The sequence below is a fragment of the Triturus cristatus genome, chromosome 1_2 (genome assembly GCF_964204655.1).
Source record: "Triturus cristatus chromosome 1_2, aTriCri1.1, whole genome shotgun sequence".
NCBI classification, from domain to species: domain Eukaryota; kingdom Metazoa; phylum Chordata; class Amphibia; order Caudata; family Salamandridae; genus Triturus; species Triturus cristatus.
The window spans coordinates 312,046,872-312,054,764 of record NC_140580.1 but is presented as its reverse complement, the minus strand read 5'-3'; the positions used below and the strand labels follow the sequence as shown (position 1 = coordinate 312,054,764).

The following is a 7,893-nucleotide window of genomic DNA, read 5'->3' as shown; positions in this document are numbered from 1 at the left end:
TTTTCATCATCGATGTTGCCAACTACAAAACTTGGATAGCTGTGCAAGTCAGTCAGATAGAAAAAGAACGCCTGGAAATAAGAGGCCCGATCCACCAGGGCAGCCTTCAAGTTCAACTTCAGAGCCGAGGACAGTGTGGTTGGCTCACAGTAGCCAAAACCATTGACTGCAAGAACAGCATCAAGAACAAGAACAGGAGCATCAGCCCCAAAATCGGTTTAGGAATGGTTTCTACTGGCAGGGCTTGAGTCCAGTGCTGATGCAAAGGCAAAAGAGGTTGAGCAAGGTGGCACACCCATGCCCATTGAGAGGATGGTCCAGGCCTATCTGTATGACCCAACAGAGGTCTACTTTGATCAAAACCCATTGCTGTATTCATATGGGAAAAGGCACCAATGGCCAGTGCTTAGCAGGCTAGCAAATAAACTATCTGGCTTACCCCATAGCCAGTGTCTCTGCTGAGCGTGTTTTCAGTGCTGCCGGTGCCATTCTGATATTAGGAAGGACCAGTCTCTTGCCCCATAATGTAGAGATATTATCCAGGATCAAAATGATTTAGCATATAATACCATTAGATTACACCATCCCTGAAGTACCTCAGCAAGAAGATGTCGGAGACTCAGGTCATGGAAGTAGTTTGCTAGATGACCTACATCTGGGCGAACCACCAGAGTTTGAGGATGAGCTCACTTCCTTGACATCTAGGCTTTCTAGTTTCTTTCTTTCTTTCTTTGATGCCAAAAAGATATAGCTAAGGGACATTATTTACTTTATTATATGTGAGTGTCTGGTTCACAAATCCATCCCCACCGTCTTACTCTTAGACACATTTTATTGCCAGATTGGAGTTGCAACTGTGTGTGGTAAAGAAGTCTGGACTTGCCCTAAAGCCCTTTCCCTCAAGCCAGACATTGGCTGGAGAATACAAACAAATGTGTGCTTGCCTCCAACCCTGGGACCTTCCTATCTATCCTTTCCTAGCCTAGAGGGACTGCCCCCCATGCAACATTATTATTACAACATTATTATAATTCAATTTACAGTGAACACATGGAGGAGCTGCATTCTGCAATGTGCCACAAATTGAATAATGGTGAGCAGTGAGCACACCGGAAGAATAGGTAAATGATGGCATGCATTGCACGAAGAGTGATTGTTGTTTGTTGTGAATGATGTGAACTTGTTGTGAATGATATGTCATCATATGTGTGTTGATATTGAGAAGAGATGATTCATGTGGTGGCTGGCATACAGTGTGTGACTGGATGTTTGTTTGCTACGCTTAATGTGTCAGTCATGATTATTGAGATTCACAATGTTGGTGGCCTACTGACAGCTGATCGACAATTTTTGCCCTGAAGCTTATTTTTTTTCCTTTCCCTTTGAGAGATCAGATAGCAAGATTCCTGCACTGGGTCCGCTCCACACTGTCCACACTGCTTTGTTTTATTGTTTTATGCCTTCTTTATACTCCTCAAAGACAGATCTGACAGTCACTTAGATAATGCAAAGCTTGCAAACACAAATCAGTCTAGTCTACTCTACACACAAAAAGTGACTCAAGTCAATCTTTCCCTTCTTGTTGTTCAATAAAAAGATTGTACTACTACAGGTCGATCCATTGCATTTTGAGTCGGGACACTGTTGGTACAGAGTTGGAGGTGGACACCATACTCCGAGTTAGAGTCAGGAGGATCAGAGATGATGGAATTACTCTGGGCGTGGGCATGATCATGGCTACTTTGAGAAAAAGCCACCAGAAGAAGATGGAAGTTTTCAAATTCACTGGAACCAACCGATTTGGATGATGATGACTTTAAAGTCGCCTAAAGGAAAACAACACCAGACCTACATTGTTGCATAGTGGTGGTGTGACTGGCAGTGGTGCACTGATTTTCAACTTCATTTAGAAATTGCAATGTTGATGTGTGTCTGTGTGTGTGCTCAGTGCTGTCTGGCTCAAATTCGAAGTTAAGTGGAGGCTGGGTGGGGGGCCTGTTGTTGGGGGTAACTGCCGTACACAGACATGATTTAGCCATGCTGCCTATGAAAGACTTTTTTTTGCACTTCTTATTCAGTTTAACTTTATTCCTTGATTTTTCAATATAATTTAGTTTTTTCCATCTACAGGCCCTTTACACTGCGTCATACTGGAAAAACAACTCACACTTACCTTACCCAAACACATCCGCCATGCACCCAAGATTGACAGACAGATCAAGAGGAATGCAGCGATTCTATTCCCTATTGGGCAATACAGTATCATTATTTTCTCTTCAATCAGTACAACTGTGTGTGTTGTTTATGTTTGTTTATTTGACTCCTACAGATATTTTAATTTTAATTCTATCTTTCAAAGCCGGTACAACAGAACCTAATGTAACTTGGGTCTCTCTTGCGGCCGACGGACAGTTTTAAATACCTGTACTAGTCTAGTACTCATCATCATGAATGCATTACATTTTCCTCCCATAAAAGATTTATGATGGTCGGCTGCCAAGATGAATGTGCTGTCCTTGTGTAGTATTTGTCTTTGGCAAACCTTTCTCTCAAATCCTCCTTCCCATTCATTCATTGAACCCCTAACCCTCTTACCCCGGATTGTGTGATTTATTGAGGTGTGACTAAATTAAATCTACACAATTAACTGATCACACACTTGCTGGGGCAGATGTGGTGAAAGCAACACCAACTCAAGGCTGGGCGAGGATCTTCCTCTGCTCGAAATATAGCCCACACTGGCTATATTATATATATTAGATTACCCACCCATGCACAGTTTTCGATATTCCATTTTTTTCTAGAGGAACATAATTCACGTTAATTTCCAGCATCATCATCCATCCAGCACTAAAGGTTACGCTTGTGCACTTCATAGCTCAAGTCGACTTCAGTTTGTAACTTGTACCAGCCCACCATTCTGATTTATGTTACTTTAGCATTGCCTATCATGGTTTCTCGTTTGGCAGTCTTCTTCTTGTGTACTGTACTACTAGTCGTACGCTAGTCTACCTCAGGTGACTTTTTTGTTGCAAAACTTGCATATGAAACAGCATTAAATCAGTTTTAAATATGTCAATTTAATTATTCATTCCTCATCCTACAATTTAAGTTCAGCTAGGAGGGAGTGGATCTCACTGCAGAATCTGGTACTTTCACAAGTATTTGACTAGTCTGCTAGCATCCTGCTACTATTGTCTACTACTACCACCACCATGGCACATTCGGAAAACAAATCATCACCATGCAGCCACCAATTTGCCTAATCACAGGTAAGAGAAGAACTGTGGGGGATTTATTGAAGATGAAATAATCTACATACTATGGAAATTAATTCACACACCCACACCACTTCTGAGTCCATAGGAGTTAATATAGTTGCAGAACTGCATAGACTAGGAGGAGAGAGTGGTAGGACAAGTGAATGTACCACATCTATCTGTTGGTGTGTTACACTATCAGTATATATCAAAAACTGACTGCAGCCCCGCTGCAAAGGAAACAGTGCGAAGTAAAAGTAAAAATATTTACATCATATGTAAAACGAAAAATGTATTCCCCTAACAAATATAAACTAGAAGAAAAGCCCATAACACCTCACCCACCCCTTCCCTAACCCCAACCAATGTCCGATGAAAGTCCAAAATCCAAATTGTCCAAGCTAATGTACATAAAAAAAGAATCCGAAAACCAAATCTGATTTCCCCAACTACCACATTCCTACCCTCCCCCAACAGGTCTCACCCACCAAAAAAAAAGATTAAAAAATGGGGCACGAGAGGCTAGCAGCATGCTAAGAGTCAGTTCTTCCTCTCTAGCTGGTCAAAATGCTCCTCTATCCTTTCCAGGTGTGCTATCCTCAGGAGCATGAGGCGCTGAAAGTCTCGAACTGTACATGGGGGAGGAGCAGTGGTTGAAAACTGATGGCAGGTGGGTGCCAGACCATGGTGCCATACCACCGGAGGCAGTAATGGGGCCTGGCTGGGGCCCGGGGCATTGGAGGCTGCAACTGCTGCCACCTCCTCCTCATCCTCTTGGGTCAACAGCCGCTGATATTCAGCCCCGATGGCCTCTAGCTTCATTTGTCAGGTCCTGGCTGCTCTCTCCCACCTGTCAGATGGTGGATTCGCAGGAGTAGCTATATCAAGAAAAAAAGACAAATTGTAACCAATACTCTTAGCAAAACAGTAACACAAACAATTATATAATGGCGCAGTAGCACTAGCAGTACAAAACATTGTGGTATCCTCGATTCCTCGGCCCCCAAGATTTGGATGTTATTAGAGTTTCAGGCATCAGGCACTATGGAGTAGAAATGTATTCTTATTCTTTCTCTCTTGTTTAGCTAAATTAATCTTGTAGGCATGCCAGGTCAGCGTGCTCCCTAGACAGACATACTTGTGTCACAGACTTGCGTTACTTTACTACTGTCTGCAGGTGGGGCAGCTGCACTGCACAATTATCTCTTTTTCTATTATGGTCATGCTCTGTTCAATGGCAAATGCTCAATTTCACTTTCAGCCTGACTAGTCTATAACAAGGCAGATGAGTAGTTACTAATATGAATGATGATAAATGTCACAATGTCACATGAGGTACTACTATTGTAACTGTAACCATGCAGCCAATAAGCAACCCATGGCTGACACTGTCGACAAAGACCATGGGTAGGGAGTGGGCCTTGAAGGGAGGCGATTGATGATGGGTGGGTACATAATATACATGTTGTGCTTAGAAACTACTGTGAGTCAATGGAGTAGTCTGAAATACAACCTCAAACCTCTGAATCAAAAACCTTGATTAAAAAAAATCCTTTTTTTTTCTTCCATGGGATTTTTCAAATTATCATTGCATTGTTCTTCTAGCATTATTTTATCACCCCTGGCTCTGCTACTCAGGCACGGTTTAAGTTCTACATTCTCTTCATACCGTCTTCAGCTTTGATTGAATGCCATCCATCCATCCAAACATGGCTATCATTCTAAACAAACCTTTCACCAACATACATTTGTCATTTAACCACCCATGCGTCCTTGCTTTGAGTTGACCCATAAAACCCCCCAGAGGATTCCTTTCACCCGTACACTTTTGCCCACCCAGGCAGACATCCTTTCTTTCACCTTTCACCCGTCCTTCAACCACCCATGCATCCTATCAGCCAGCTATATCATTCCTTCACCCACACTGCCTTCTCTGCCAGTCATATTACATTTCACCCATCCTTCCTCCTTCCATCCTTATTTCCCTTTTCTGTCAACCCATCAAGGTCTGAGTCTTCTTCATAAAACATTCTCTACTGAGTTGAAGATAGAAGAGGCCATTAGTTACTCAACTCCTGCTGTATATGCTAATGCTAAGTAAAGTGTCTTTAACAATACATCACAACTTAGACTCAACAGTATAGTGTACTCTCTTGCAGCGAGTGTATAAATTATCAATAAGCAAGAAATATGGGGGAAAGATGGCATCCGCATGGCCGGACGTGTGAGCTGGCTGATCCCGGGTGCACACAGCCCCACATTATGGCGATGGTGATATGATCGATTGAGAGAGGAGGGGAAGGAAACTTGAAATTACTCACAGGTGCTGGCCCCCTCGGTATGCTGAGCGTTGCGGCTGCAGTGATCCCGGCAAGACTGCGCCGTTTGCACTGCTGTTGCTGGTGGAGTTTTGCCCGGAGCTGGTGCTGGTGTTGTCTCCCGGCACCTGCACTTAACGGTGGGCGCGGAAGGGAAGATTTGTTTGCGCTAATAATGCCTCCCAAGGCAGTGAGATGGAGGTCTCGCCCTCTAGTTTATAATTCTGGTACTGGAACTGGGGGACCCAAGATTACAGCGAGCTGCTCCAAAACGTCTAAAAAATCGACGGAGAATGCGGGTAAACGCACCATCCCGCTTTTATTTTCTGCCGGCAAAGACAAAGGGAAAAATACACAATCTCCCCAGGGTGCGTCTCCTACCGCAGTAATGGTGTGCAGGGGCACTACTGACTCTATCTCAGAACAAGATAGGATAGAGAAGGAATGTATCCTCAGTGACACTGGTAATCTTAATGCGGGACCTCTACCCATACCTGGAGGGGCCCAAGTTAGAGAAGTGAGCGAGGATGTAACTGGGGGGGGGAGATCGCCTGATAGTCCATGCAGGGCTCCTACCTCGGATATTGTTTCCAATGCTAATCTCCTGGATATCAATGATACCGGTGCGGTTTTAAATGGGGGCGCAAAAGGCGATGCTACTAGCCTCAAATCCTCATTGCAGGACATAGAGCCCGGGGACTACTTCTATTCAATTTCGGACCATTCAAATTCATCAAGTGACAACCTTAAGTCTATGCGTATGGCTTCAGCCATGACTGGTACGCAGGGTGATGGAGGCAGTGATCATAGCAGTTTGCATCTAGAGGACATTGGTGATACATCAGATGGCAGCCTTCGGACAGTTCGTAAAAGACCAGATTTTAGAGGTGGTGCCAAGCAACCGAACGGTGGTAATGGCAGCAATGCCCTACAGTGGGACTATTCTTGTTCAACTGATTTAGATTTAAGCACTGAGAATGGGCGAAGCCCCAGGACTATTACTGAATTACCAACTAATTAATCTGAGGATATATCACTAGCTTTGATTTATCAAACTATCGTTACCCACAGGGAGGAGGCACGAGTAGAGAATCAGAGAGTGCAGGGCTCATGTTGTAAACTACAGACCTGCACAGAGTTCACAACTAGGTTTAATGAAGCCGAAGCGAAAATCTCATGTCTTGAAGATGAACTGGTTGCACAGAAGGCTTTGACTGAGTCTCTGTGGTCCCTAAAAGATGACAGACAATCGAAACTAGCCGACCTAGAAAATCGTTCTCGCAGGAACAATCTTAGAGTTCTGAAAATTCCTGAATAGGTCGAAGGACAGGACCCTCGAAAATTCATTATTGACTTGTTTACGGAAGCCTTCCCTGAGCTGGGAAAATGGGATTGGCAGAGAGAAGTAGAGAGAGCACATCGCTTTCCATTCGTTCTTCGTCCTCAGTCTGGTCAAACCCTAGACAGATCTAGAGCAATTCTGATATTGTTTAATAGCTTTCTGGCTCGGGAAGATGTGTATTCCCTGGCACGTGCTGATAAAAAAAGGGCAGGGAAAGGGCTTGAGTTCTTTGTTAGGCCTGACTTTTGTCATCCAGCTGTGGAAAGGCGCTGGCATTTACGCCAGCTTATTGCACCATTTCAGGCCAAAGGAGCTCAAGTTTTCCTATTAAATCCAGCGAAACTTAAAGTTATAGTTAAAGATCAAACTCGATTTTTCTCTTTGTAAAATGTGCTTAACTGGAGTGGCAGCTGCCAGAGTTAGAACCAAGATGTAGATTCGTAATTATGTTTGTTGTTTCCTTCTTCTCTCTTCTCTTTTCATCAGGTATTATCTCACCCTATGTCAGATTGGGGTAATCTGAATAGGATAATTGGACATCGGCAACATATATATGATCTAAGAATGTTTTGAATTGTATTTTTTTTATTGTTGTCGTGTATGGTAGGCCTGAGCGTAGTTCGCGAAGTAGCACTTTGCGAAGCTACGCAAAGTGAAGTTCGCACTACGCGAGCTACGCGTAGCACTTCGCGAACTGCGTAGTACCTTGTTCGCACTGTGCCAGATGTCGTTTTCAATGATTGCACAGTGCGGACAAGCAACCGGCACTGTGCAATCATTGAAAATGGCATTTTGCACAGTGCGAGCTGTAGTTTTCTGCTGCTCGAGTAGATTTTTTCCTCAGCTTCAGCTTTCTCAACGCGAACTGGTAGTTTCTCATCGCGAGCGGTCGCGAGCATACGCGACCACTCGCAATGAGAAACCTGACCTCCTCGCGTTGGGAATCTCGCCGGGAGGTTTATTTTCCATGCTC

General features: G+C 43.9%; 1 long non-coding RNA gene across 1 annotated transcript in view; it reads right to left on the bottom strand.

Annotated features, from left to right (window-relative positions):
• Positions 1 to 2,424: 2,424 nt before the first annotated feature.
• LOC146867230 (uncharacterized) overlaps positions 2,425 to 7,893 on the bottom strand; it is a 282,421-nt gene continuing 276,952 nt past the window's right edge. The window contains exon 3 of the long non-coding RNA XR_014966076.1: positions 2,425 to 4,138. This is a non-coding gene — a long non-coding RNA (uncharacterized LOC146867230). The remainder of the gene's footprint in view (positions 4,139 to 7,893) is intronic.